The sequence below is a fragment of the Ascaphus truei genome, unplaced genomic scaffold, assembly GCF_040206685.1.
Source record: "Ascaphus truei isolate aAscTru1 unplaced genomic scaffold, aAscTru1.hap1 HAP1_SCAFFOLD_240, whole genome shotgun sequence".
Lineage (NCBI taxonomy): Eukaryota > Metazoa > Chordata > Amphibia > Anura > Ascaphidae > Ascaphus > Ascaphus truei.
In genome coordinates this window covers 264,158-288,830 of record NW_027455323.1, presented here as the reverse complement: position 1 = coordinate 288,830, position 24,673 = coordinate 264,158, and the positions used below count along the sequence as shown (strand labels likewise).

Here is a 24,673-nt window from a genome sequence, read left to right as displayed (position 1 = left end):
TCAAATGTACTATAGACGGAATTCTTGATGTCAGAATTCTATTTTGGAAGGTTGCATTGTGTTGAACTTTCAGAGGAAAAAACGATAGATTTCTTTGCCACTGCGGGAAAAAAGTAGTAAAAAATGAAACATTTTCATTTGCTGCAAGGAATGCCATGTATATTTTCATTAGGGAAGCAAAAAATAAAAACACCCACAGCACCTGGTATTCCCAGGCAGTCTCCCAACCCAGTACTAATCAAGCCTCACCCTGCTTAGCTTCCGAGATCTGACGGGATCGGGCGCTGTCAAGGTAGTATGGCCGTAGGTGGAGATTGCTGTCTCATGATATCCTCTCATTCTTAAATCCATGAGCCTATATCTTGCTCCATGCATACACAGAGACTGAGAAAATGACAGGTGCACTCAAATGTACTATAGACGGAATTCTTGATGTCAGAATTCTATTTTGGAAGGTTGCATTGTGTTGAACTTTCAGAGGAAAAAACGATAGATTTCTTTGCCACTGCGGGAAAAAAGTAGTAAAAAATGAAACATTTTCATTTGCTGCAAGGAATGCCATGTATATTTTCATTAGGGAAGCAAAAAATAAAAACACCCACAGCACCTGGTATTCCCAGGCAGTCTCCCAACCCAGTACTAATCAAGCCTCACCCTGCTTAGCTTCCGAGATCTGACGGGATCGGGCGCTTTCAAGGTAGTATGGCCGTAGGTGGAGATTGCTGTCTCATGATATCCTCTCATTCTTAAATCCATGAGCCTATATCTTGCTCCATGCATACACAGAGACTGAGAAAATGACAGGTGCACTCAAATGTACTATAGACGGAATTCTTGATGTCAGAATTCTATTTTGGAAGGTTGCATTGTGTTGAACTTTCAGAGGAAAAAACGATATATTTCTTTGCCACTGCGGGAAAAAAGTAGCAAGAAATGAAACATTTTCATTTGCTGCGAGGAATGCCATGTATATTTTCATTAGGGAAGCGAAAAATAAAAACCCCTACAGCACCTGGTATTCCCAGGCAGTCTCCCAACCCAGTACTAATCAAGCCTCACCCTGCTTAGCTTCCGAGATCTGACGGGATCGGGCGCTGTCAAGGTAGTATGGCCGTAGGTGGAGATTGCTGTCTCATGATATCCTCTCATTCTTAAATCCATGAGCCTATATCTTGCTCCATGCATACACAGAGACTGAGAAAATGACAGGTGCACTCAAATGTACTATAGACGGAATTCTTGATGTCAGAATTCTATTTTGGAAGGTTGCATTGTGTTGAACTTTCAGAGGAAAAAACGATAGATTTCTTTGCCACTGCGGGAAAAAAGTAGTAAAAAATGAAACATTTTCATTTGCTGCAAGGAATGCCATGTATATTTTCATTAGGGAAGCAAAAAATAAAAACACCCACAGCACCTGGTATTCCCAGGCAGTCTCCCAACCCAGTACTAATCAAGCCTCACCCTGCTTAGCTTCCGAGCTCTGACGGGATCGGGCGCTTTCAAGGTAGTATGGCCGTAGGTGGAGATTGCTGTCTCATGATATCCTCTCATTCTTAAATCCATGAGCCTATATCTTGCTCCATGCATACACAGAGACTGAGAAAATGACAGGTGCACTCAAATGTACTATAGACGGAATTCTTGATGTCAGAATTCTATTTTGGAAGGTTGCATTGTGTTGAACTTTCAGAGGAAAAAACGATAGATTTCTTTGCCACTGCGGGAAAAAAGTAGCAAGAAATGAAACATTTTCATTTGCTGCGAGGAATGCCATGTATATTTTCATTAGGGAAGCGAAAAATAAAAACCCCTACAGCACCTGGTATTCCCAGGCAGTCTCCCAACCCAGTACTAATCAAGCCTCACCCTGCTTAGCTTCCGAGATCTGACGGGATCGGGCGCTGTCAAGGTAGTATGGCCGTAGGTGGAGATTGCTGTCTCATGATATCCTCTCATTCTTAAATCCATGAGCCTATATCTTGCTCCATGCATACACAGAGACTGAGAAAATGACAGGTGCACTCAAATGTACTATAGACGGAATTCTTGATGTCAGAATTCTATTTTGGAAGGTTGCATTGTGTTGAACTTTCAGAGGAAAAAACGATAGATTTCTTTGCCACTGCGGGAAAAAAGTAGTAAAAAATGAAACATTTTAATTTGCTGCAAGGAATGCCATGTATATTTTCATTAGGGAAGCAAAAAATAAAAACACCCACAGCACCTGGTATTCACAGGCAGTCTCCCAACCCAGTACTAATCAAGCCTCACCCTGCTTAGCTTCCGAGATCTGACGGGATCGGGCGCTTTCAAGGTAGTATGGCCGTAGGTGGAGATTGCTGTCTCATGATATCCTCTCATTCTTAAATCCATGAGCCTATATCTTGCTCCATGCATACACAGAGACTGAGAAAATGACAGGTGCACTCAAATGTACTATAGACGGAATTCTTGATGTCAGAATTCTATTTTGGAAGGTTGCATTGTGTTGAACTTTCAGAGGAAAAAACGATAGATTTCTTTGCCACTGCGGGAAAAAAGTAGTAAAAATTTCAGAGGTGCCTATATTCAACCTCCTCCTGTTTGGATTTGAACTCACTATCTCTTCCAAGTATCAGCTTGAACACTGCACACCCCAACTCTGTGAGCCACAAGCTCACCATATAACATGCTGAGTGTTCTGAGGCCTGTATGATATATTTCTAAATGACATGGGAGGCATAAGTGTATTATTGTGACCGTTAAAAAAATACATTCTTGAAGAATTACCTTAAATGGAGAAATTAAATCAGAGACTGAGAAAATGACAGGTGCACTCAAATATACTATAGACGGAATTCTTGATGTCAGAATTCTATTTTGGAAGGTTGCATTGTGTTGAACTTTCAGAGGAAAAAACAATATATTTCTTTGCCACTCCGGGAAAAAAGTAGCAAGAAATGAAACATTTTCATTTGCTGCGAGGAATGCCATGTATATTTTCATTAGGGAAGCGAAAAATAAAAACCCCTACAGCACCTGGTATTCCCAGGCAGTCTCCCAACCCAGTACTAATCAAGCCTCACCCTGCTTAGCTTCCGAGATCTGACGGGATCGGGAGCTTTCAAGGTAGTATGGCCGTAGGTGGAGATTGCTGTCTCATGATATCCTCTCATTCTTAAATCCATGAGCCTATATCTTGCTCCATGCATACACAGAGACTGAGAAAATGACAGGTGCACTCAAATGTACTATAGACGGAATTCTTGATGTCAGAATTCTATTTTGGAAGGTTGCATTGTGTTGAACTTTCAGAGGAAAAAACGATATATTTCTTTGCCACTGCGGGAAAAAAGTAGCAAGAAATGAAACATTTTCATTTGCTGCGAGGAATGCCATGTATATTTTCATTAGGGAAGCGAAAAATAAAAACCCCTACAGCACCTGGTATTCCCAGGCAGTCTCCCAACCCAGTACTAATCAAGCCTCACCCTGCTTAGCTTCCGAGATCTGACGGGATCGGGCGCTGTCAAGGTAGTATGGCCGTAGGTGGAGATTGCTGTCTCATGATATCCTCTCATTCTTAAATCCATGAGCCTATATCTTGCTCCATGCATACACAGAGACTGAGAAAATGACAGGTGCACTCAAATGTACTATAGACGGAATTCTTGATGTCAGAATTCTATTTTGGAAGGTTGCATTGTGTTGAACTTTCAGAGGAAAAAACGATAGATTTCTTTGCCACTGCGGGAAAAAAGTAGTAAAAAATGAAACATTTTCATTTGCTGCAAGGAATGCCATGTATATTTTCATTAGGGAAGCAAAAAATAAAAACACCCACAGCACCTGGTATTCCCAGGCAGTCTCCCAACCCAGTACTAATCAAGCCTCACCCTGCTTAGCTTCCGAGCTCTGACGGGATCGGGCGCTTTCAAGGTAGTATGGCCGTAGGTGGAGATTGCTGTCTCATGATATCCTCTCATTCTTAAATCCATGAGCCTATATCTTGCTCCATGCATACACAGAGACTGAGAAAATGACAGGTGCACTCAAATGTACTATAGACGGAATTCTTGATGTCAGAATTCTATTTTGGAAGGTTGCATTGTGTTGAACTTTCAGAGGAAAAAACGATAGATTTCTTTGCCACTGCGGGAAAAAAGTAGCAAGAAATGAAACATTTTCATTTGCTGCGAGGAATGCCATGTATATTTTCATTAGGGAAGCGAAAAATAAAAACCCCTACAGCACCTGGTATTCCCAGGCAGTCTCCCAACCCAGTACTAATCAAGCCTCACCCTGCTTAGCTTCCGAGATCTGACGGGATCGGGCGCTGTCAAGGTAGTATGGCCGTAGGTGGAGATTGCTGTCTCATGATATCCTCTCATTCTTAAATCCATGAGCCTATATCTTGCTCCATGCATACACAGAGACTGAGAAAATGACAGGTGCACTCAAATGTACTATAGACGGAATTCTTGATGTCAGAATTCTATTTTGGAAGGTTGCATTGTGTTGAACTTTCAGAGGAAAAAACGATAGATTTCTTTGCCACTGCGGGAAAAAAGTAGTAAAAAATGAAACATTTTCATTTGCTGCAAGGAATGCCATGTATATTTTCATTAGGGAAGCAAAAATTAAAAACACCCACAGCACCTGGTATTCCCAGGCAGTCTCCCAACCCAGTACTAATCAAGCCTCACCCTGCTTAGCTTCCGAGATCTGACGGGATCGGGCGCTTTCAAGGTAGTATGGCCGTAGGTGGAGATTGCTGTCTCATGATATCCTCTCATTCTTAAATCCATGAGCCTATATCTTGCTCCATGCATACACAGAGACTGAGAAAATGACAGGTGCACTCAAATGTACTATAGACGGAATTCTTGATGTCAGAATTCTATTTTGGAAGGTTGCATTGTGTTGAACTTTCAGAGGAAAAAACGATATATTTCTTTGCCACTGCGGGAAAAAAGTAGCAAGAAATGAAACATTTTCATTTGCTGCGAGGAATGCCATGTATATTTTCATTAGGGAAGCGAAAAATAAAAACCCCTACAGCACCTGGTATTCCCAGGCAGTCTCCCAACCCAGTACTAATCAAGCCTCACCCTGCTTAGCTTCCGAGATCTGACGGGATCGGGCGCTGTCAAGGTAGTATGGCCGTAGGTGGAGATTGCTGTCTCATGATATCCTCTCATTCTTAAATCCATGAGCCTATATCTTGCTCCATGCATACACAGAGACTGAGAAAATGACAGGTGCACTCAAATGTACTATAGACGGAATTCTTGATGTCAGAATTCTATTTTGGAAGGTTGCATTGTGTTGAACTTTCTGAGGAAAAAACGATATATTTCTTTGCCACTGCGGGAAAAAAGTAGTAAAAAATGAAACATTTTAATTTGCTGCAAGGAATGCCATGTATATTTTCATTAGGGAAGCAAAAAATAAAAACACCCACAGCACCTGGTATTCCCAGGCAGTCTCCCAACCCAGTACTAATCAAGCCTCACCCTGCTTAGCTTCCGAGATCTGACGGGATCGGGCGCTGTCAAGGTAGTATGGCCGTAGGTGGAGATTGCTGTCTCATGATATCCTCTCATTCTTAAATCCATGAGCCTATATCTTGCTCCATGCATACACAGAGACTGAGAAAATGACAGGTGCACTCAAATGTACTATAGACGGAATTCTTGATGTCAGAATTCTATTTTGGAAGGTTGCATTGTGTTGAACTTTCAGAGGAAAAAACGATAGATTTCTTTGCCACTGCGGGAAAAAAGTAGTAAAAAATGAAACATTTTCATTTGCTGCAAGGAATGCCATGTATATTTTCATTAGGGAAGCAAAAAATAAAAACACCCACAGCACCTGGTATTCCCAGGCAGTCTCCCAACCCAGTACTAATCAAGCCTCACCCTGCTTAGCTTCCGAGATCTGACGGGATCGGGCGCTTTCAAGGTAGTATGGCCGTAGGTGGAGATTGCTGTCTCATGATATCCTCTCATTCTTAAATCCATGAGCCTATATCTTGCTCCATGCATACACAGAGACTGAGAAAATGACAGGTGCACTCAAATGTACTATAGACGGAATTCTTGATGTCAGAATTCTATTTTGGAAGGTTGCATTGTGTTGAACTTTCAGAGGAAAAAACGATATATTTCTTTGCCACTGCGGGAAAAAAGTAGCAAGAAATGAAACATTTTCATTTGCTGCGAGGAATGCCATGTATATTTTCATTAGGGAAGCGAAAAATAAAAACCCCTACAGCACCTGGTATTCCCAGGCAGTCTCCCAACCCAGTACTAATCAAGCCTCACCCTGCTTAGCTTCCGAGATCTGACGGGATCGGGCGCTTTCAAGGTAGTATGGCCGTAGGTGGAGATTGCTGTCTCATGATATCCTCTCATTCTTAAATCCATGAGCCTATATCTTGCTCCATGCATACACAGAGACTGAGAAAATGACAGGTGCACTCAAATGTACTATAGACGGAATTCTTGATGTCAGAATTCTATTTTGGAAGGTTGCATTGTGTTGAACTTTCAGAGGAAAAAACGATAGATTTCTTTGCCACTGCGGGAAAAAAGTAGTAAAAAATTTCAGAGGTGCCTATATTCAACCTCCTCCTGTTTGGATTTGAACTCACTATCTCTTCCAAGTATCAGCTTGAACACTGCACACCCCAACTCTGTGAGCCACAAGCTCACCATATAACATGCTGAGTGTTCTGAGGCCTGTATGATATATTTCTAAATGACATGGGAGGCATAAGTGTATTATTGTGACCGTTAAAAAAATACATTCTTGAAGAATTACCTTAAATGGAGAAATTAAATCAGAGACTGAGAAAATGACAGGTGCACTCAAATATACTATAGACGGAATTCTTGATGTCAGAATTCTATTTTGGAAGGTTGCATTGTGTTGAACTTTCAGAGGAAAAAACAATATATTTCTTTGCCACTCCGGGAAAAAAGTAGCAAGAAATGAAACATTTTCATTTGCTGCGAGGAATGCCATGTATATTTTCATTAGGGAAGCGAAAAATAAAAACCCCTACAGCACCTGGTATTCCCAGGCAGTCTCCCAACCCAGTACTAATCAAGCCTCACCCTGCTTAGCTTCCGAGATCTGACGGGATCGGGAGCTTTCAAGGTAGTATGGCCGTAGGTGGAGATTGCTGTCTCATGATATCCTCTCATTCTTAAATCCATGAGCCTATATCTTGCTCCATGCATACACAGAGACTGAGAAAATGACAGGTGCACTCAAATGTACTATAGACGGAATTCTTGATGTCAGAATTCTATTTTGGAAGGTTGCATTGTGTTGAACTTTCAGAGGAAAAAACGATATATTTCTTTGCCACTGCGGGAAAAAAGTAGCAAGAAATGAAACATTTTCATTTGCTGCGAGGAATGCCATGTATATTTTCATTAGGGAAGCGAAAAATAAAAACCCCTACAGCACCTGGTATTCCCAGGCAGTCTCCCAACCCAGTACTAATCAAGCCTCACCCTGCTTAGCTTCCGAGATCTGACGGGATCGGGCGCTGTCAAGGTAGTATGGCCGTAGGTGGAGATTGCTGTCTCATGATATCCTCTCATTCTTAAATCCATGAGCCTATATCTTGCTCCATGCATACACAGAGACTGAGAAAATGACAGGTGCACTCAAATGTACTATAGACGGAATTCTTGATGTCAGAATTCTATTTTGGAAGGTTGCATTGTGTTGAACTTTCAGAGGAAAAAACGATAGATTTCTTTGCCACTGCGGGAAAAAAGTAGTAAAAAATGAAACATTTTAATTTGCTGCAAGGAATGCCATGTATATTTTCATTAGGGAAGCAAAAAATAAAAACACCCACAGCACCTGGTATTCCCAGGCAGTCTCCCAACCCAGTACTAATCAAGCCTCACCCTGCTTAGCTTCCGAGCTCTGACGGGATCGGGCGCTTTCAAGGTAGTATGGCCGTAGGTGGAGATTGCTGTCTCATGATATCCTCTCATTCTTAAATCCATGAGCCTATATCTTGCTCCATGCATACACAGAGACTGAGAAAATGACAGGTGCACTCAAATGTACTATAGACGGAATTCTTGATGTCAGAATTCTATTTTGGAAGGTTGCATTGTGTTGAACTTTCAGAGGAAAAAACGATAGATTTCTTTGCCACTGCGGGAAAAAAGTAGCAAGAAATGAAACATTTTCATTTGCTGCGAGGAATGCCATGTATATTTTCATTAGGGAAGCGAAAAATAAAAACCCCTACAGCACCTGGTATTCCCAGGCAGTCTCCCAACCCAGTACTAATCAAGCCTCACCCTGCTTAGCTTCCGAGATCTGACGGGATCGGGCGCTGTCAAGGTAGTATGGCCGTAGGTGGAGATTGCTGTCTCATGATATCCTCTCATTCTTAAATCCATGAGCCTATATCTTGCTCCATGCATACACAGAGACTGAGAAAATGACAGGTGCACTCAAATGTACTATAGACGGAATTCTTGATGTCAGAATTCTATTTTGGAAGGTTGCATTGTGTTGAACTTTCAGAGGAAAAAACGATAGATTTCTTTGCCACTGCGGGAAAAAAGTAGTAAAAAATGAAACATTTTCATTTGCTGCAAGGAATGCCATGTATATTTTCATTAGGGAAGCAAAAATTAAAAACACCCACAGCACCTGGTATTCCCAGGCAGTCTCCCAACCCAGTACTAATCAAGCCTCACCCTGCTTAGCTTCCGAGATCTGACGGGATCGGGCGCTTTCAAGGTAGTATGGCCGTAGGTGGAGATTGCTGTCTCATGATATCCTCTCATTCTTAAATCCATGAGCCTATATCTTGCTCCATGCATACACAGAGACTGAGAAAATGACAGGTGCACTCAAATGTACTATAGACGGAATTCTTGATGTCAGAATTCTATTTTGGAAGGTTGCATTGTGTTGAACTTTCAGAGGAAAAAACGATATATTTCTTTGCCACTGCGGGAAAAAAGTAGCAAGAAATGAAACATTTTCATTTGCTGCGAGGAATGCCATGTATATTTTCATTAGGGAAGCGAAAAATAAAAACCCCTACAGCACCTGGTATTCCCAGGCAGTCTCCCAACCCAGTACTAATCAAGCCTCACCCTGCTTAGCTTCCGAGATCTGACGGGATCGGGCGCTGTCAAGGTAGTATGGCCGTAGGTGGAGATTGCTGTCTCATGATATCCTCTCATTCTTAAATCCATGAGCCTATATCTTGCTCCATGCATACACAGAGACTGAGAAAATGACAGGTGCACTCAAATGTACTATAGACGGAATTCTTGATGTCAGAATTCTATTTTGGAAGGTTGCATTGTGTTGAACTTTCTGAGGAAAAAACGATATATTTCTTTGCCACTGCGGGAAAAAAGTAGTAAAAAATGAAACATTTTAATTTGCTGCAAGGAATGCCATGTATATTTTCATTAGGGAAGCAAAAAATAAAAACACCCACAGCACCTGGTATTCCCAGGCAGTCTCCCAACCCAGTACTAATCAAGCCTCACCCTGCTTAGCTTCCGAGATCTGACGGGATCGGGCGCTGTCAAGGTAGTATGGCCGTAGGTGGAGATTGCTGTCTCATGATATCCTCTCATTCTTAAATCCATGAGCCTATATCTTGCTCCATGCATACACAGAGACTGAGAAAATGACAGGTGCACTCAAATGTACTATAGACGGAATTCTTGATGTCAGAATTCTATTTTGGAAGGTTGCATTGTGTTGAACTTTCAGAGGAAAAAACGATAGATTTCTTTGCCACTGCGGGAAAAAAGTAGTAAAAAATGAAACATTTTCATTTGCTGCAAGGAATGCCATGTATATTTTCATTAGGGAAGCAAAAAATAAAAACACCCACAGCACCTGGTATTCCCAGGCAGTCTCCCAACCCAGTACTAATCAAGCCTCACCCTGCTTAGCTTCCGAGATCTGACGGGATCGGGCGCTTTCAAGGTAGTATGGCCGTAGGTGGAGATTGCTGTCTCATGATATCCTCTCATTCTTAAATCCATGAGCCTATATCTTGCTCCATGCATACACAGAGACTGAGAAAATGACAGGTGCACTCAAATGTACTATAGACGGAATTCTTGATGTCAGAATTCTATTTTGGAAGGTTGCATTGTGTTGAACTTTCAGAGGAAAAAACGATATATTTCTTTGCCACTGCGGGAAAAAAGTAGCAAGAAATGAAACATTTTCATTTGCTGCGAGGAATGCCATGTATATTTTCATTAGGGAAGCGAAAAATAAAAACCCCTACAGCACCTGGTATTCCCAGGCAGTCTCCCAACCCAGTACTAATCAAGCCTCACCCTGCTTAGCTTCCGAGATCTGACGGGATCGGGCGCTTTCAAGGTAGTATGGCCGTAGGTGGAGATTGCTGTCTCATGATATCCTCTCATTCTTAAATCCATGAGCCTATATCTTGCTCCATGCATACACAGAGACTGAGAAAATGACAGGTGCACTCAAATGTACTATAGACGGAATTCTTGATGTCAGAATTCTATTTTGGAAGGTTGCATTGTGTTGAACTTTCAGAGGAAAAAACGATAGATTTCTTTGCCACTGCGGGAAAAAAGTAGCAAGAAATGAAACATTTTCATTTGCTGCGAGGAATGCCATGTATATTTTCATTAGGGAAGCGAAAAATAAAAACCCCTACAGCACCTGGTATTCCCAGGCAGTCTCCCAACCCAGTACTAATCAAGCCTCACCCTGCTTAGCTTCCGAGATCTGACGGGATCGGGCGCTGTCAAGGTAGTATGGCCGTAGGTGGAGATTGCTGTCTCATGATATCCTCTCATTCTTAAATCCATGAGCCTATATCTTGCTCCATGCATACACAGAGACTGAGAAAATGACAGGTGCACTCAAATGTACTATAGACGGAATTCTTGATGTCAGAATTCTATTTTGGAAGGTTGCATTGTGTTGAACTTTCTGAGGAAAAAACGATATATTTCTTTGCCACTGCGGGAAAAAAGTAGTAAAAAATGAAACATTTTAATTTGCTGCAAGGAATGCCATGTATATTTTCATTAGGGAAGCAAAAAATAAAAACACCCACAGCACCTGGTATTCCCAGGCAGTCTCCCAACCCAGTACTAATCAAGCCTCACCCTGCTTAGCTTCCGAGATCTGACGGGATCGGGCGCTGTCAAGGTAGTATGGCCGTAGGTGGAGATTGCTGTCTCATGATATCCTCTCATTCTTAAATCCATGAGCCTATATCTTGCTCCATGCATACACAGAGACTGAGAAAATGACAGGTGCACTCAAATGTACTATAGACGGAATTCTTGATGTCAGAATTCTATTTTGGAAGGTTGCATTGTGTTGAACTTTCAGAGGAAAAAACGATAGATTTCTTTGCCACTGCGGGAAAAAAGTAGTAAAAAATGAAACATTTTCATTTGCTGCAAGGAATGCCATGTATATTTTCATTAGGGAAGCAAAAAATAAAAACACCCACAGCACCTGGTATTCCCAGGCAGTCTCCCAACCCAGTACTAATCAAGCCTCACCCTGCTTAGCTTCCGAGATCTGACGGGATCGGGCGCTTTCAAGGTAGTATGGCCGTAGGTGGAGATTGCTGTCTCATGATATCCTCTCATTCTTAAATCCATGAGCCTATATCTTGCTCCATGCATACACAGAGACTGAGAAAATGACAGGTGCACTCAAATGTACTATAGACGGAATTCTTGATGTCAGAATTCTATTTTGGAAGGTTGCATTGTGTTGAACTTTCAGAGGAAAAAACGATATATTTCTTTGCCACTGCGGGAAAAAAGTAGCAAGAAATGAAACATTTTCATTTGCTGCGAGGAATGCCATGTATATTTTCATTAGGGAAGCGAAAAATAAAAACCCCTACAGCACCTGGTATTCCCAGGCAGTCTCCCAACCCAGTACTAATCAAGCCTCACCCTGCTTAGCTTCCGAGATCTGACGGGATCGGGCGCTTTCAAGGTAGTATGGCCGTAGGTGGAGATTGCTGTCTCATGATATCCTCTCATTCTTAAATCCATGAGCCTATATCTTGCTCCATGCATACACAGAGACTGAGAAAATGACAGGTGCACTCAAATGTACTATAGACGGAATTCTTGATGTCAGAATTCTATTTTGGAAGGTTGCATTGTGTTGAACTTTCAGAGGAAAAAACGATAGATTTCTTTGCCACTGCGGGAAAAAAGTAGTAAAAAATTTCAGAGGTGCCTATATTCAACCTCCTCCTGTTTGGATTTGAACTCACTATCTCTTCCAAGTATCAGCTTGAACACTGCACACCCCAACTCTGTGAGCCACAAGCTCACCATATAACATGCTGAGTGTTCTGAGGCCTGTATGATATATTTCTAAATGACATGGGAGGCATAAGTGTATTATTGTGACCGTTAAAAAAATACATTCTTGAAGAATTACCTTAAATGGAGAAATTAAATCAGAGACTGAGAAAATGACAGGTGCACTCAAATATACTATAGACGGAATTCTTGATGTCAGAATTCTATTTTGGAAGGTTGCATTGTGTTGAACTTTCAGAGGAAAAAACAATATATTTCTTTGCCACTCCGGGAAAAAAGTAGCAAGAAATGAAACATTTTCATTTGCTGCGAGGAATGCCATGTATATTTTCATTAGGGAAGCGAAAAATAAAAACCCCTACAGCACCTGGTATTCCCAGGCAGTCTCCCAACCCAGTACTAATCAAGCCTCACCCTGCTTAGCTTCCGAGATCTGACGGGATCGGGAGCTTTCAAGGTAGTATGGCCGTAGGTGGAGGTTGCTGTCTCATGATATCCTCTCATTCTTAAATCCATGAGCCTATATCTTGCTCCATGCATACACAGAGACTGAGAAAATGACAGGTGCACTCAAATGTACTATAGACGGAATTCTTGATGTCAGAATTCTATTTTGGAAGGTTGCATTGTGTTGAACTTTCAGAGGAAAAAACGATAGATTTCTTTGCCACTGCGGGAAAAAAGTAGTAAAAAATGAAACATTTTAATTTGCTGCAAGGAATGCCATGTATATTTTCATTAGGGAAGCAAAAAATAAAAACACCCACAGCACCTGGTATTCCCAGGCAGTCTCCCAACCCAGTACTAATCAAGCCTCACCCTGCTTAGCTTCCGAGATCTGACGGGATCGGGCGCTGTCAATGTAGTATGGCCGTAGGTGGAGATTGCTGTCTCATGATATCCTCTCATTCTTAAATCCATGAGCCTATATCTTGCTCCATGCATACACAGAGACTGAGAAAATGACAGGTGCACTCAAATGTACTATAGACGGAATTCTTGATGTCAGAATTCTATTTTGGAAGGTTGCATTGTGTTGAACTTTCAGAGGAAAAAACGATATATTTCTTTGCCACTGCGGGAAAAAAGTAGCAAGAAATGAAACATTTTCATTTGCTGCGAGGAATGCCATGTATATTTTCATTAGGGAAGCGAAAAATAAAAACCCCTACAGCACCTGGTATTCCCAGGCAGTCTCCCAACCCAGTACTAATCAAGCCTCACCCTGCTTAGCTTCCGAGATCTGACGGGATCGGGCGCTTTCAAGGTAGTATGGCCGTAGGTGGAGATTGCTGTCTCATGATATCCTCTCATTCTTAAATCCATGAGCCTATATCTTGCTCCATGCATACACAGAGACTGAGAAAATGACAGGTGCACTCAAATGTACTATAGACGGAATTCTTGATGTCAGAATTCTATTTTGGAAGGTTGCATTGTGTTGAACTTTCAGAGGAAAAAACGATAGATTTCTTTGCCACTGCGGGAAAAAAGTAGTAAAAAATTTCAGAGGTGCCTATATTCAACCTCCTCCTGTTTGGATTTGAACTCACTATCTCTTCCAAGTATCAGCTTGAACACTGCACACCCCAACTCTGTGAGCCACAAGCTCACCATATAACATGCTGAGTGTTCTGAGGCCTGTATGATATATTTCTAAATGACATGGGAGGCATAAGTGTATTATTGTGACCGTTAAAAAAATACATTCTTGAAGAATTACCTTAAATGGAGAAATTAAATCAGAGACTGAGAAAATGACAGGTGCACTCAAATATACTATAGACGGAATTCTTGATGTCAGAATTCTATTTTGGAAGGTTGCATTGTGTTGAACTTTCAGAGGAAAAAACAATATATTTCTTTGCCACTGCGGGAAAAAAGTAGTAAAAAATGAAACATTTTAATTTGCTGCAAGGAATGCCATGTATATTTTCATTAGGGAAGCAAAAAATAAAAACACCCACAGCACCTGGTATTCCCAGGCAGTCTCCCAACCCAGTACTAATCAAGCCTCACCCTGCTTAGCTTCCGAGATCTGACGGGATCGGGAGCTTTCAAGGTAGTATGGCCGTAGGTGGAGGTTGCTGTCTCATGATATCCTCTCATTCTTAAATCCATGAGCCTATATCTTGCTCCATGCATACACAGAGACTGAGAAAATGACAGGTGCACTCAAATGTACTATAGACGGAATTCTTGATGTCAGAATTCTATTTTGGAAGGTTGCATTGTGTTGAACTTTCAGAGGAAAAAACGATATATTTCTTTGCCACTGCGGGAAAAAAGTAGCAAGAAATGAAACATTTTCATTTGCTGCAAGGAATGCCATGTATATTTTCATTAGGGAAGCAAAAAATAAAAACACCCACAGCACCTGGTATTCCCAGGCAGTCTCCCAACCCAGTACTAATCAAGCCTCACCCTGCTTAGCTTCCGAGATCTGACGGGATCGGGCGCTGTCAATGTAGTATGGCCGTAGGTGGAGATTGCTGTCTCATGATATCCTCTCATTCTTAAATCCATGAGCCTATATCTTGCTCCATGCATACACAGAGACTGAGAAAATGACAGGTGCACTCAAATGTACTATAGACGGAATTCTTGATGTCAGAATTCTATTTTGGAAGGTTGCATTGTGTTGAACTTTCAGAGGAAAAAACGATATATTTCTTTGCCACTGCGGGAAAAAAGTAGCAAGAAATGAAACATTTTCATTTGCTGCGAGGAATGCCATGTATATTTTCATTAGGGAAGCGAAAAATAAAAACCCCTACAGCACCTGGTATTCCCAGGCAGTCTCCCAACCCAGTACTAATCAAGCCTCACCCTGCTTAGCTTCCGAGATCTGACGGGATCGGGCGCTTTCAAGGTAGTATGGCCGTAGGTGGAGATTGCTGTCTCATGATATCCTCTCATTCTTAAATCCATGAGCCTATATCTTGCTCCATGCATACACAGAGACTGAGAAAATGACAGGTGCACTCAAATGTACTATAGACGGAATTCTTGATGTCAGAATTCTATTTTGGAAGGTTGCATTGTGTTGAACTTTCAGAGGAAAAAACGATAGATTTCTTTGCCACTGCGGGAAAAAAGTAGTAAAAAATTTCAGAGGTGCCTATATTCAACCTCCTCCTGTTTGGATTTGAACTCACTATCTCTTCCAAGTATCAGCTTGAACACTGCACACCCCAACTCTGTGAGCCACAAGCTCACCATATAACATGCTGAGTGTTCTGAGGCCTGTATGATATATTTCTAAATGACATGGGAGGCATAAGTGTATTATTGTGACCGTTAAAAAAATACATTCTTGAAGAATTACCTTAAATGGAGAAATTAAATCAGAGACTGAGAAAATGACAGGTGCACTCAAATATACTATAGACGGAATTCTTGATGTCAGAATTCTATTTTGGAAGGTTGCATTGTGTTGAACTTTCAGAGGAAAAAACAATATATTTCTTTGCCACTCCGGGAAAAAAGTAGCAAGAAATGAAACATTTTCATTTGCTGCGAGGAATGCCATGTATATTTTCATTAGGGAAGCGAAAAATAAAAACCCCTACAGCACCTGGTATTCCCAGGCAGTCTCCCAACCCAGTACTAATCAAGCCTCACCCTGCTTAGCTTCCGAGATCTGACGGGATCGGGAGCTTTCAAGGTAGTATGGCCGTAGGTGGAGGTTGCTGTCTCATGATATCCTCTCATTCTTAAATCCATGAGCCTATATCTTGCTCCATGCATACACAGAGACTGAGAAAATGACAGGTGCACTCAAATGTACTATAGACGGAATTCTTGATGTCAGAATTCTATTTTGGAAGGTTGCATTGTGTTGAACTTTCAGAGGAAAAAACGATAGATTTCTTTGCCACTGCGGGAAAAAAGTAGTAAAAAATGAAACATTTTAATTTGCTGCAAGGAATGCCATGTATATTTTCATTAGGGAAGCAAAAAATAAAAACACCCACAGCACCTGGTATTCCCAGGCAGTCTCCCAACCCAGTACTAATCAAGCCTCACCCTGCTTAGCTTCCGAGATCTGACGGGATCGGGCGCTGTCAATGTAGTATGGCCGTAGGTGGAGATTGCTGTCTCATGATATCCTCTCATTCTTAAATCCATGAGCCTATATCTTGCTCCATGCATACACAGAGACTGAGAAAATGACAGGTGCACTCAAATGTACTATAGACGGAATTCTTGATGTCAGAATTCTATTTTGGAAGGTTGCATTGTGTTGAACTTTCAGAGGAAAAAACGATATATTTCTTTGCCACTGCGGGAAAAAAGTAGCAAGAAATGAAACATTTTCATTTGCTGCGAGGAATGCCATGTATATTTTCATTAGGGAAGCGAAAAATAAAAACCCCTACAGCACCTGGTATTCCCAGGCAGTCTCCCAACCCAGTACTAATCAAGCCTCACCCTGCTTAGCTTCCGAGATCTGACGGGATCGGGCGCTTTCAAGGTAGTATGGCCGTAGGTGGAGATTGCTGTCTCATGATATCCTCTCATTCTTAAATCCATGAGCCTATATCTTGCTCCATGCATACACAGAGACTGAGAAAATGACAGGTGCACTCAAATGTACTATAGACGGAATTCTTGATGTCAGAATTCTATTTTGGAAGGTTGCATTGTGTTGAACTTTCAGAGGAAAAAACGATAGATTTCTTTGCCACTGCGGGAAAAAAGTAGTAAAAAATTTCAGAGGTGCCTATATTCAACCTCCTCCTGTTTGGATTTGAACTCACTATCTCTTCCAAGTATCAGCTTGAACACTGCACACCCCAACTCTGTGAGCCACAAGCTCACCATATAACATGCTGAGTGTTCTGAGGCCTGTATGATATATTTCTAAATGACATGGGAGGCATAAGTGTATTATTGTGACCGTTAAAAAAATACATTCTTGAAGAATTACCTTAAATGGAGAAATTAAATCAGAGACTGAGAAAATGACAGGTGCACTCAAATATACTATAGACGGAATTCTTGATGTCAGAATTCTATTTTGGAAGGTTGCATTGTGTTGAACTTTCAGAGGAAAAAACAATATATTTCTTTGCCACTGCGGGAAAAAAGTAGTAAAAAATGAAACATTTTAATTTGCTGCAAGGAATGCCATGTATATTTTCATTAGGGAAGCAAAAAATAAAAACACCCACAGCACCTGGTATTCCCAGGCAGTCTCCCAACCCAGTACTAATCAAGCCTCACCCTGCTTAGCTTCCGAGATCTGACGGGATCGGGAGCTTTCAAGGTAGTATGGCCGTAGGTGGAGGTTGCTGTCTCATGATATCCTCTCATTCTTAAATCCATGAGCCTATATCTTGCTCCATGCATACACAGAGACTGAGAAAATGACAGGTGCACTCAAATGTACTATAGACGGAATTCTTGATGTCAGAATTCTATTTTGGAAGGTTGCATTGTGTTGAACTTTCAGAGGAAAAAACGATATATTTCTTTGCCACTGCGGGAAAAAAGTAGCAAGAAATGAAACATTTTCATTTGCTGCAAGGAATGCCATGTATATTTTCATTAGGGAAGCAAAAAATAAAAACACCCACAGCACCTGGTATTCCCAGGCAGTCTCCCAACCCAGTACTAATCAAGCCTCACCCTGCTTAGCTTCCGAGATCTGACGGGATCGGGCGCTGTCAATGTAGTATGGCCGTAGGTGGAGATTGCTGTCTCATGATATCCTCTCATTCTTAAATCCATGAGCCTATATCTTGCTCCATGCATACACAGAGACTGAGAAAATGACAGGTGCACTCAAATGTACTATAGACGGAATTCTTGATGTCAGAATTCTATTTTGGAAGGTTGCATTGTGTTGAACTTTCAGAGGAAAAAACGATAGATTTCTTTGCCACTGCGGGAAAAAAGTAGTAAAAAATTTCAGAGGTGCCTATATTCAACCTCCTCCTGTTTGGATTTGAACTCACTATCTCTTCCAAGTATCAGCTTGAACACTGCACACCCCAACTCTGTGAGCCACAAGCTCACCATATAACATGCTGAGTGTTCTGAGGCCTGTATGATATATTTCTAAATGACATGGGAGGCATAAGTGTATTATTGTGACCGTTAAAAAAATACATTCTTGAAGAATTACCTTAAATGGAGAAATTAAATCAGAGACTGAGAAAATGACAGGTGCACTCAAATATACTATAGACGGAATTCTTGATGTCAGAATTCTATTTTGGAAGGTTGCATTGTGTTGAACTTTCAGAGGAAAAAACAATATATTTCTTTGCCACTCCGGGAAAAAAGTAGCAAGAAATGAAACATTTTCATTTGCTGCGAGGAATGCCATGTATATTTTCATTAGGGAAGCGAAAAATAAAAACCCCTACAGCACCTGGTATTCCCAGGCAGTCTCCCAACCCAGTACTAATCAAGCCTCACCCTGCTTAGCTTCCGAGATCTGACGGGATCGGGAGCTTTCAAGGTAGTATGGCCGTAGGTGGAGGTTGCTGTCTCATGATATCCTCTCATTCTTAAATCCATGAGCCTATATCTTGCTCCATGCATACACAGAGACTGAGAAAATGACAGGTGCACTCAAATGTACTATAGACGGAATTCTTGATGTCAGAATTCTATTTTGGAAGGTTGCATTGTGTTGAACTTTCAGAGGAAAAAACGATAGATTTCTTTGCCACTGCGGGAAAAAAGTAGTAAAAAATGAAACATTTTAATTTGCTGCAAGGAATGCCATGTATATTTTCATTAGGGAAGCAAAAAATAAAAACACCCACAGCACCTGGTATTCCCAGGCAGTCTCCCAACCCAGTACTAATCAAGCCTCACCCTGCTTAGCTTCCGAGATCTGACGGGATCGGGCGCTGTCAATGTAGTATGGCCGTAGGTGGAGATTGCTGTCTCATGATATCCTCTCATTCTTAAATCCATGAGCCTATATCTTGCTCCATGCATACACAGAGACTGAGAAAATGACAGGTGCACTCAAATGTACTATAGACGGAATTCTTGATGTCAGAATTCTATTTTGGAAGGTTGCATTGTGTTGAACTTTCAGAGGAAAAAACGATAGATTTCTTTGCCACTGCGGGAAAAAAGTAGTAAAAAATGAAACATTTTCATTTGCTGCAAGGAATGCCATGTATATTTTCATTAGGGAAGCAAAAAATAAAAACACCCACAGCACCTGGTATTCCCAGGCAGTCTCCCAACCCAGTACTAATCAAGCCTCACCCTGCTTAGCTTCCGAGATCTGACGGGATCGGGCGCTTTCAAGGTAGTATGGCCGTAGGTGGAGATTGCTGTCTCATGATATCCTCTCATTCTTAAATCCATGAGCCTATATCTTGCTCCATGCATACACAGAGACTGAGAAAATGACAGGTGCACTCAAATGTACTATAGACGGAATTCTTGATGTCAGAATTCTATTTTGGAAGGTTGCATTGTGTTGAACTTTCAGAGGAAAAAACGATATATTTCTTTGCCACTGCGGGAAAAAAGTAGCAAGAAATGAAACATTTTCATTTGCTGCGAGGAATGCCATGTATATTTTCATTAGGGAAGCGAAAAATAAAAACCCCTACAGCACCTGGTATTCCCAGGCAGTCTCCCAACCCAGTACTAATCAAGCCTCACCCTGCTTAGCTTCCGAGATCTGACGGGATCGGGCGCTGTCAAGGTAGTATGGCCGTAGGTGGAGATTGCTGTCTCATGATATCCTCTCATTCTTAAATCCATGAGCCTATATCTTGCTCCATGCATACACAGAGACTGAGAAAATGACAGGTGCACTCAAATGTACTATAGACGGAATTCTTGATGTCAGAATTCTATTTTGGAAGGTTGCATTGTGTTGAACTTTCAGAGGAAAAAACGATAGATTTCTTTGCCACTGCGGGAAAAAAGTAGTAAAAAATGAAACATTTTCATTTGCTGCAAGGAATGCCATGTATATTTTCATTAGGGAAGCAAAAAATAAAAACACCCACAGCACCTGGTATTCCCAGGCAGTCTCCCAACCCAGTACTAATCAAGCCTCGCCCTGCTTAGCTTCCGAGATCTGACGGGATCGGGCGCTTTCAAGGTAGTATGGCCGTAGGTGGAGATTGCTGTCTCATGATATCCTCTCATTCTTAAATCCATGAGCCTATATCTTGCTCCATGCATACACAGAGACTGAGAAAATGACAGGTGCACTCAAATGTACTATAGACGGAATTCTTGATGTCAGAATTCTATTTTGGAAGGTTGCATTGTGTTGAACTTTCAGAGGAAAAAACGATATATTTCTTTGCCACTGCGGGAAAAAAGTAGCAAGAAATGAAACATTTTCATTTGCTGCGAGGAATGCCATGTATATTTTCATTAGGGAAGCGAAAAATAAAAACCCCTACAGCACCTGGTATTCCCAGGCAGTCTCCCAACCCAGTACTAATCAAGCCTCACCCTGCTTAGCTTCCGAGATCTGACGGGATCGGGCGCTGTCAAGGTAGTATGGCCGTAGGTGGAGATTGCTGTCTCATGATATCCTCTCATTCTTAAATCCATGAGCCTATATCTTGCTCCATGCATACACAGAGACTGAGAAAATGACAGGTGCACTCAAATGTACTATAGACGGAATTCTTGATGTCAGAATTCTATTTTGGAAGGTTGCATTGTGTTGAACTTTCAGAGGAAAAAACGATATATTTCTTTGCCACTGCGGGAAAAAAGTAGCAAGAAATGAAACATTTTCATTTGCTGCGAGGAATGCCATGTATATTTTCATTAGGGAAGCGAAAAATAAAAACCCCTACAGCACCTGGTATTCCCAGGCAGTCTCCCAACCCAGTACTAATCAAGCCTCACCCTGCTTAGCTTCCGAGATCTGACGGGATCGGGCGCTGTCAAGGTAGTATGGCCGTAGGTGGAGATTGCTGTCTCATGATATCCTCTCATTCTTAAATCCATGAGCCTATATCTTGCTCCATGCATACACAGAGACTGAGAAAATGACAGGTGCACTCAAATGTACTATAGACGGAATTCTTGATGTCAGAATTCTATTTTGGAAGGTTGCATTGTGTTGAACTTTCAGAGGAAAAAACGATAGATTTCTTTGCCACTGCGGGAAAAAAGTAGTAAAAAATTTCAGAGGTGCCTATATTCAACCTCCTCCTGTTTGGATTTGAACTCACTATCTCTTCCAAGTATCAGCTTGAACACTGCACACCCCAACTCTGTGAGCCACAAGCTCACCATATAACATGCTGAGTGTTCTGAGGCCTGTATGATATATTTCTAAATGACATGGGAGGCATAAGTGTATTATTGTGACCGTTAAAAAAATACATTCTTGAAGAATTACCTTAAATGGAGAAATTAAATCAGAGACTGAGAAAATGACAGGTGCACTCAAATATACTATAGACGGAATTCTTGATGTCAGAATTCTATTTTGGAAGGTTGCATTGTGTTGAACTTTCAGAGGAAAAAACAATATATTTCTTTGCCACTCCGGGAAAAAAGTAGCAAGAAATGAAACATTTTCATTTGCTGCGAGGAATGCCATGTATATTTTCATTAGGGAAGCGAAAAATAAAAACCCCTACAGCACCTGGTATTCCCAGGCAGTCTCCCAACCCAGTACTAATCAAGCCTCACCCTGCTTAGCTTCCGAGATCTGACGGGATCGGGAGCTTTCAAGGTAGTATGGCCGTAGGTGGAGGTTGCTGTCTCATGATATCCTCTCATTCTTAAATCCATGAGCCTATATCTTGCTCCATGCATACACAGAGACTGAGAAAATGACAGGTGCACTCAAATGTACTATAGACGGAATTCTTGATGTCAGAATTCTATTTTGGAAGGTTGCATTGTGTTGAACTTTCAGAGGAAAAAACGATAGATTTCTTTGCCACTGCGGGAAAAAAGTAGTAAAAAATGAAACATTTTAATTTGCTGCAAGGAATGCCATGTATATTTTCATTAGGGAAGCAAAAAATAAAAACACCCACAGCACCTGGTATTCCCAGGCAGTCTCCCAACCCAGTACTAATCAAGCCTCACCCTGCTTAGCTTCCGAGATCTGACGGGATCGGGCGCTGTCAAGGTAGTATGGCCGTAGGTGGAGATTGCTGTCTCATGATATCCTCTCATTCTTAAATCCATGAGCCTATATCTTGCTCCATGCATACACAGAGACTGAGAAAATGACAGGTGCACTCAAATGTACTATAGACGGAATTCTTGATGTCAGAATTCTATTTTGGAAGGTTGCATTGTGTTGAACTTTCAGAGGAAAAAACGATAGATTTCTTTGCCACTGCGGGAAAAAAGTAGTAAAAAATGAAACATTTTCATTTGCTGCAAGGAATGCCATGTATATTTTCATTAGGGAAGCAAAAAATAAAAACACCCACAGCACCTGGTATTCCCAGGCAGTCTCCCAACCCAGTACTAATCAAGCCTCACCCTGCTTAGCTTCCGAGATCTGACGGGATCGGGCGCTTTCAAGGTAGTATGGCCGTAGGTGGAGATTGCTGTCTCATGATATCCTCTCATTCTTAAATCCATGAGCCTATATCTTGCTCCATGCATACACAGAGACTGAGAAAATGACAGGTGCACTCAAATGTACTATAGACGGAATTCTTGATGTCAGAATTCTATTTTGGAAGGTTGCATTGTGTTGAACTTTCAGAGGAAAAAACGATATATTTCTTTGCCACTGCGGGAAAAAAGTAGCAAGAAATGAAACATTTTCATTTGCTGCGAGGAATGCCATGTATATTTTCATTAGGGAAGCGAAAAATAAAAACCCCTACAGCACCTGGTATTCCCAGGCAGTCTCCCAACCCAGTACTAATCAAGCCTCACCCTGCTTAGCTTCCGAGATCTGACGGGATCGGGCGCTGTCAAGGTAGTATGGCCGTAGGTGGAGATTGCTGTCTCATGATATCCTCTCATTCTTAAATCCATGAGCCTATATCTTGCTCCATGCATACACAGAGACTGAGAAAATGACAGGTGCACTCAAATGTACTATAGACGGAATTCTTGATGTCAGAATTCTATTTTGGAAGGTTGCATTGTGTTGAACTTTCAGAGGAAAAAACGATAGATTTCTTTGCCACTGCGGGAAAAAAGTAGTAAAAAATGAAACATTTTCATTTGCTGCAAGGAATGCCATGTATATTTTCATTAGGGAAGCAAAAAATAAAAACACCCACAGCACCTGGTATTCCCAGGCAGTCTCCCAACCCAGTACTAATCAAGCCTCGCCCTGCTTAGCTTCCGAGATCTGACGGGATCGGGCGCTTTCAAGGTAGTATGGCCGTAGGTGGAGATTGCTGTCTCATGATATCCTCTCATTCTTAAATCCATGAGCCTATATCTTGCTCCATGCATACACAGAGACTGAGAAAATGACAGGTGCACTCAAATGTACTATAGACGGAATTCTTGATGTCAGAATTCTATTTTGGAAGGTTGCATTGTGTTGAACTTTCAGAGGAAAAAACGATATATTTCTTTGCCACTGCGGGAAAAAAGTAGCAAGAAATGAAACATTTTCATTTGCTGCGAGGAATGCCATGTATATTTTCATTAGGGAAGCGAAAAATAAAAACCCCAACAGCACCTGGTATTCCCAGGCAGTCTCCCAACCCAGTACTAATCAAGCCTCACCCTGCTTAGCTTCCGAGATCTGACGGGATCGGGCGCTGTCAAGGTAGTATGGCCGTAGGTGGAGATTGCTGTCTCATGATATCCTCTCATTCTTAAATCCATGAGCCTATATCTTGCTCCATGCATACACAGAGACTGAGAAAATGACAGGTGCACTCAAATGTACTATAGACGGAATTCTTGATGTCAGAATTCTATTTTGGAAGGTTGCATTGTGTTGAACTTTCAGAGGAAAAAACGATATAGGGAAGCGAAAAATAAAAACCCCTACAGCACCTGGTATTCCCAGGCAGTCTCCCAACCCAGTACTAATCAAGCCTCACCCTGCTTAGCTTCCGAGATCTGACGGGATCGGGCGCTGTCAAGGTAGTATGGCCGTAGGTGGAGATTGCTGTCTCATGATATCCTCTCATTCTTAAATCCATGAGCCTATATCTTGCTCCATGCATACACAGAGACTGAGAAAATGACAGGTGCACTCAAATGTACTATAGACGGAATTCTTGATGTCAGAATTCTATTTTGGAAGGTTGCATTGTGTTGAACTTTCAGAGGAAAAAACGATAGATTTCTTTGCCACTGCGGGAAAAAAGTAGTAAAAAATTTCAGAGGTGCCTATATTCAACCTCCTCCTGTTTGGATTTGAACTC

General features: G+C 41.5%; 53 non-coding genes across 53 annotated transcripts; all 53 read right to left on the bottom strand.

Annotated features, from left to right (window-relative positions):
• Positions 1-190: 190 nt before the first annotated feature.
• LOC142479713 (5S ribosomal RNA) lies at positions 191-309 on the bottom strand. The gene has a single exon (XR_012794395.1). It is a non-coding gene; the product is annotated as a 5S ribosomal RNA (ribosomal RNA).
• Positions 310-595: 286 nt separating this feature from the next.
• LOC142478972 (5S ribosomal RNA) lies at positions 596-714 on the bottom strand. Its single transcript, XR_012793703.1, has one exon. It is a non-coding gene; the product is annotated as a 5S ribosomal RNA (ribosomal RNA).
• Positions 715-1,000: 286 nt separating this feature from the next.
• Positions 1,001-1,119, bottom strand: LOC142478803 (5S ribosomal RNA). The gene has a single exon (XR_012793535.1). It is a non-coding gene; the product is annotated as a 5S ribosomal RNA (ribosomal RNA).
• Positions 1,120-1,405: 286 nt separating this feature from the next.
• LOC142479646 (5S ribosomal RNA) lies at positions 1,406-1,524 on the bottom strand. Its single transcript, XR_012794331.1, has one exon. It is a non-coding gene; the product is annotated as a 5S ribosomal RNA (ribosomal RNA).
• A 286-nt stretch (positions 1,525-1,810) lies between these two features.
• On the bottom strand, positions 1,811-1,929 carry LOC142478802 (5S ribosomal RNA). The gene has a single exon (XR_012793534.1). It is a non-coding gene; the product is annotated as a 5S ribosomal RNA (ribosomal RNA).
• A 286-nt stretch (positions 1,930-2,215) lies between these two features.
• On the bottom strand, positions 2,216-2,334 carry LOC142478456 (5S ribosomal RNA). Its single transcript, XR_012793192.1, has one exon. It is a non-coding gene; the product is annotated as a 5S ribosomal RNA (ribosomal RNA).
• Positions 2,335-3,009: 675 nt separating this feature from the next.
• Positions 3,010-3,128, bottom strand: LOC142479642 (5S ribosomal RNA). Its single transcript, XR_012794327.1, has one exon. It is a non-coding gene; the product is annotated as a 5S ribosomal RNA (ribosomal RNA).
• Positions 3,129-3,414: 286 nt separating this feature from the next.
• Positions 3,415-3,533, bottom strand: LOC142478801 (5S ribosomal RNA). Its single transcript, XR_012793533.1, has one exon. It is a non-coding gene; the product is annotated as a 5S ribosomal RNA (ribosomal RNA).
• A 286-nt stretch (positions 3,534-3,819) lies between these two features.
• Positions 3,820-3,938, bottom strand: LOC142479645 (5S ribosomal RNA). The gene has a single exon (XR_012794330.1). It is a non-coding gene; the product is annotated as a 5S ribosomal RNA (ribosomal RNA).
• A 286-nt stretch (positions 3,939-4,224) lies between these two features.
• Positions 4,225-4,343, bottom strand: LOC142478800 (5S ribosomal RNA). Its single transcript, XR_012793532.1, has one exon. It is a non-coding gene; the product is annotated as a 5S ribosomal RNA (ribosomal RNA).
• A 286-nt stretch (positions 4,344-4,629) lies between these two features.
• LOC142478961 (5S ribosomal RNA) lies at positions 4,630-4,748 on the bottom strand. Its single transcript, XR_012793692.1, has one exon. It is a non-coding gene; the product is annotated as a 5S ribosomal RNA (ribosomal RNA).
• A 286-nt stretch (positions 4,749-5,034) lies between these two features.
• Positions 5,035-5,153, bottom strand: LOC142478799 (5S ribosomal RNA). The gene has a single exon (XR_012793531.1). It is a non-coding gene; the product is annotated as a 5S ribosomal RNA (ribosomal RNA).
• A 286-nt stretch (positions 5,154-5,439) lies between these two features.
• LOC142479712 (5S ribosomal RNA) lies at positions 5,440-5,558 on the bottom strand. The gene has a single exon (XR_012794394.1). It is a non-coding gene; the product is annotated as a 5S ribosomal RNA (ribosomal RNA).
• A 286-nt stretch (positions 5,559-5,844) lies between these two features.
• LOC142478950 (5S ribosomal RNA) lies at positions 5,845-5,963 on the bottom strand. The gene has a single exon (XR_012793681.1). It is a non-coding gene; the product is annotated as a 5S ribosomal RNA (ribosomal RNA).
• A 286-nt stretch (positions 5,964-6,249) lies between these two features.
• LOC142479419 (5S ribosomal RNA) lies at positions 6,250-6,368 on the bottom strand. Its single transcript, XR_012794111.1, has one exon. It is a non-coding gene; the product is annotated as a 5S ribosomal RNA (ribosomal RNA).
• Positions 6,369-7,044: 676 nt separating this feature from the next.
• LOC142479641 (5S ribosomal RNA) lies at positions 7,045-7,163 on the bottom strand. Its single transcript, XR_012794326.1, has one exon. It is a non-coding gene; the product is annotated as a 5S ribosomal RNA (ribosomal RNA).
• A 286-nt stretch (positions 7,164-7,449) lies between these two features.
• On the bottom strand, positions 7,450-7,568 carry LOC142478798 (5S ribosomal RNA). The gene has a single exon (XR_012793530.1). It is a non-coding gene; the product is annotated as a 5S ribosomal RNA (ribosomal RNA).
• A 286-nt stretch (positions 7,569-7,854) lies between these two features.
• LOC142479644 (5S ribosomal RNA) lies at positions 7,855-7,973 on the bottom strand. The gene has a single exon (XR_012794329.1). It is a non-coding gene; the product is annotated as a 5S ribosomal RNA (ribosomal RNA).
• A 286-nt stretch (positions 7,974-8,259) lies between these two features.
• LOC142478797 (5S ribosomal RNA) lies at positions 8,260-8,378 on the bottom strand. The gene has a single exon (XR_012793529.1). It is a non-coding gene; the product is annotated as a 5S ribosomal RNA (ribosomal RNA).
• Positions 8,379-8,664: 286 nt separating this feature from the next.
• LOC142478939 (5S ribosomal RNA) lies at positions 8,665-8,783 on the bottom strand. The gene has a single exon (XR_012793670.1). It is a non-coding gene; the product is annotated as a 5S ribosomal RNA (ribosomal RNA).
• Positions 8,784-9,069: 286 nt separating this feature from the next.
• On the bottom strand, positions 9,070-9,188 carry LOC142478796 (5S ribosomal RNA). Its single transcript, XR_012793528.1, has one exon. It is a non-coding gene; the product is annotated as a 5S ribosomal RNA (ribosomal RNA).
• A 286-nt stretch (positions 9,189-9,474) lies between these two features.
• Positions 9,475-9,593, bottom strand: LOC142479711 (5S ribosomal RNA). Its single transcript, XR_012794393.1, has one exon. It is a non-coding gene; the product is annotated as a 5S ribosomal RNA (ribosomal RNA).
• Positions 9,594-9,879: 286 nt separating this feature from the next.
• Positions 9,880-9,998, bottom strand: LOC142478928 (5S ribosomal RNA). The gene has a single exon (XR_012793659.1). It is a non-coding gene; the product is annotated as a 5S ribosomal RNA (ribosomal RNA).
• A 286-nt stretch (positions 9,999-10,284) lies between these two features.
• LOC142479417 (5S ribosomal RNA) lies at positions 10,285-10,403 on the bottom strand. Its single transcript, XR_012794109.1, has one exon. It is a non-coding gene; the product is annotated as a 5S ribosomal RNA (ribosomal RNA).
• A 286-nt stretch (positions 10,404-10,689) lies between these two features.
• LOC142478795 (5S ribosomal RNA) lies at positions 10,690-10,808 on the bottom strand. The gene has a single exon (XR_012793527.1). It is a non-coding gene; the product is annotated as a 5S ribosomal RNA (ribosomal RNA).
• Positions 10,809-11,094: 286 nt separating this feature from the next.
• LOC142479710 (5S ribosomal RNA) lies at positions 11,095-11,213 on the bottom strand. Its single transcript, XR_012794392.1, has one exon. It is a non-coding gene; the product is annotated as a 5S ribosomal RNA (ribosomal RNA).
• A 286-nt stretch (positions 11,214-11,499) lies between these two features.
• Positions 11,500-11,618, bottom strand: LOC142478916 (5S ribosomal RNA). Its single transcript, XR_012793647.1, has one exon. It is a non-coding gene; the product is annotated as a 5S ribosomal RNA (ribosomal RNA).
• A 286-nt stretch (positions 11,619-11,904) lies between these two features.
• On the bottom strand, positions 11,905-12,023 carry LOC142479416 (5S ribosomal RNA). Its single transcript, XR_012794108.1, has one exon. It is a non-coding gene; the product is annotated as a 5S ribosomal RNA (ribosomal RNA).
• Positions 12,024-12,699: 676 nt separating this feature from the next.
• Positions 12,700-12,818, bottom strand: LOC142479640 (5S ribosomal RNA). The gene has a single exon (XR_012794325.1). It is a non-coding gene; the product is annotated as a 5S ribosomal RNA (ribosomal RNA).
• A 286-nt stretch (positions 12,819-13,104) lies between these two features.
• LOC142479211 (5S ribosomal RNA) lies at positions 13,105-13,223 on the bottom strand. The gene has a single exon (XR_012793942.1). It is a non-coding gene; the product is annotated as a 5S ribosomal RNA (ribosomal RNA).
• A 286-nt stretch (positions 13,224-13,509) lies between these two features.
• On the bottom strand, positions 13,510-13,628 carry LOC142479415 (5S ribosomal RNA). Its single transcript, XR_012794107.1, has one exon. It is a non-coding gene; the product is annotated as a 5S ribosomal RNA (ribosomal RNA).
• A 676-nt stretch (positions 13,629-14,304) lies between these two features.
• On the bottom strand, positions 14,305-14,423 carry LOC142479396 (5S ribosomal RNA). Its single transcript, XR_012794089.1, has one exon. It is a non-coding gene; the product is annotated as a 5S ribosomal RNA (ribosomal RNA).
• A 286-nt stretch (positions 14,424-14,709) lies between these two features.
• LOC142479210 (5S ribosomal RNA) lies at positions 14,710-14,828 on the bottom strand. The gene has a single exon (XR_012793941.1). It is a non-coding gene; the product is annotated as a 5S ribosomal RNA (ribosomal RNA).
• A 286-nt stretch (positions 14,829-15,114) lies between these two features.
• Positions 15,115-15,233, bottom strand: LOC142479414 (5S ribosomal RNA). Its single transcript, XR_012794106.1, has one exon. It is a non-coding gene; the product is annotated as a 5S ribosomal RNA (ribosomal RNA).
• A 676-nt stretch (positions 15,234-15,909) lies between these two features.
• Positions 15,910-16,028, bottom strand: LOC142479639 (5S ribosomal RNA). The gene has a single exon (XR_012794324.1). It is a non-coding gene; the product is annotated as a 5S ribosomal RNA (ribosomal RNA).
• A 286-nt stretch (positions 16,029-16,314) lies between these two features.
• On the bottom strand, positions 16,315-16,433 carry LOC142479209 (5S ribosomal RNA). Its single transcript, XR_012793940.1, has one exon. It is a non-coding gene; the product is annotated as a 5S ribosomal RNA (ribosomal RNA).
• A 286-nt stretch (positions 16,434-16,719) lies between these two features.
• LOC142479413 (5S ribosomal RNA) lies at positions 16,720-16,838 on the bottom strand. Its single transcript, XR_012794105.1, has one exon. It is a non-coding gene; the product is annotated as a 5S ribosomal RNA (ribosomal RNA).
• A 676-nt stretch (positions 16,839-17,514) lies between these two features.
• On the bottom strand, positions 17,515-17,633 carry LOC142479394 (5S ribosomal RNA). Its single transcript, XR_012794087.1, has one exon. It is a non-coding gene; the product is annotated as a 5S ribosomal RNA (ribosomal RNA).
• A 286-nt stretch (positions 17,634-17,919) lies between these two features.
• LOC142479208 (5S ribosomal RNA) lies at positions 17,920-18,038 on the bottom strand. The gene has a single exon (XR_012793939.1). It is a non-coding gene; the product is annotated as a 5S ribosomal RNA (ribosomal RNA).
• Positions 18,039-18,714: 676 nt separating this feature from the next.
• On the bottom strand, positions 18,715-18,833 carry LOC142479637 (5S ribosomal RNA). Its single transcript, XR_012794322.1, has one exon. It is a non-coding gene; the product is annotated as a 5S ribosomal RNA (ribosomal RNA).
• Positions 18,834-19,119: 286 nt separating this feature from the next.
• Positions 19,120-19,238, bottom strand: LOC142479207 (5S ribosomal RNA). Its single transcript, XR_012793938.1, has one exon. It is a non-coding gene; the product is annotated as a 5S ribosomal RNA (ribosomal RNA).
• Positions 19,239-19,524: 286 nt separating this feature from the next.
• On the bottom strand, positions 19,525-19,643 carry LOC142478905 (5S ribosomal RNA). The gene has a single exon (XR_012793636.1). It is a non-coding gene; the product is annotated as a 5S ribosomal RNA (ribosomal RNA).
• A 286-nt stretch (positions 19,644-19,929) lies between these two features.
• On the bottom strand, positions 19,930-20,048 carry LOC142478794 (5S ribosomal RNA). The gene has a single exon (XR_012793526.1). It is a non-coding gene; the product is annotated as a 5S ribosomal RNA (ribosomal RNA).
• A 286-nt stretch (positions 20,049-20,334) lies between these two features.
• Positions 20,335-20,453, bottom strand: LOC142479404 (5S ribosomal RNA). The gene has a single exon (XR_012794097.1). It is a non-coding gene; the product is annotated as a 5S ribosomal RNA (ribosomal RNA).
• A 286-nt stretch (positions 20,454-20,739) lies between these two features.
• Positions 20,740-20,858, bottom strand: LOC142478792 (5S ribosomal RNA). The gene has a single exon (XR_012793524.1). It is a non-coding gene; the product is annotated as a 5S ribosomal RNA (ribosomal RNA).
• A 286-nt stretch (positions 20,859-21,144) lies between these two features.
• LOC142478791 (5S ribosomal RNA) lies at positions 21,145-21,263 on the bottom strand. The gene has a single exon (XR_012793523.1). It is a non-coding gene; the product is annotated as a 5S ribosomal RNA (ribosomal RNA).
• A 676-nt stretch (positions 21,264-21,939) lies between these two features.
• LOC142479636 (5S ribosomal RNA) lies at positions 21,940-22,058 on the bottom strand. The gene has a single exon (XR_012794321.1). It is a non-coding gene; the product is annotated as a 5S ribosomal RNA (ribosomal RNA).
• Positions 22,059-22,344: 286 nt separating this feature from the next.
• On the bottom strand, positions 22,345-22,463 carry LOC142479709 (5S ribosomal RNA). The gene has a single exon (XR_012794391.1). It is a non-coding gene; the product is annotated as a 5S ribosomal RNA (ribosomal RNA).
• A 286-nt stretch (positions 22,464-22,749) lies between these two features.
• Positions 22,750-22,868, bottom strand: LOC142478894 (5S ribosomal RNA). The gene has a single exon (XR_012793625.1). It is a non-coding gene; the product is annotated as a 5S ribosomal RNA (ribosomal RNA).
• A 286-nt stretch (positions 22,869-23,154) lies between these two features.
• Positions 23,155-23,273, bottom strand: LOC142478790 (5S ribosomal RNA). Its single transcript, XR_012793522.1, has one exon. It is a non-coding gene; the product is annotated as a 5S ribosomal RNA (ribosomal RNA).
• A 286-nt stretch (positions 23,274-23,559) lies between these two features.
• Positions 23,560-23,678, bottom strand: LOC142479403 (5S ribosomal RNA). The gene has a single exon (XR_012794096.1). It is a non-coding gene; the product is annotated as a 5S ribosomal RNA (ribosomal RNA).
• Positions 23,679-23,964: 286 nt separating this feature from the next.
• Positions 23,965-24,083, bottom strand: LOC142479222 (5S ribosomal RNA). Its single transcript, XR_012793953.1, has one exon. It is a non-coding gene; the product is annotated as a 5S ribosomal RNA (ribosomal RNA).
• A 204-nt stretch (positions 24,084-24,287) lies between these two features.
• LOC142478789 (5S ribosomal RNA) lies at positions 24,288-24,406 on the bottom strand. Its single transcript, XR_012793521.1, has one exon. It is a non-coding gene; the product is annotated as a 5S ribosomal RNA (ribosomal RNA).
• Positions 24,407-24,673: the final 267 nt, after the last annotated feature.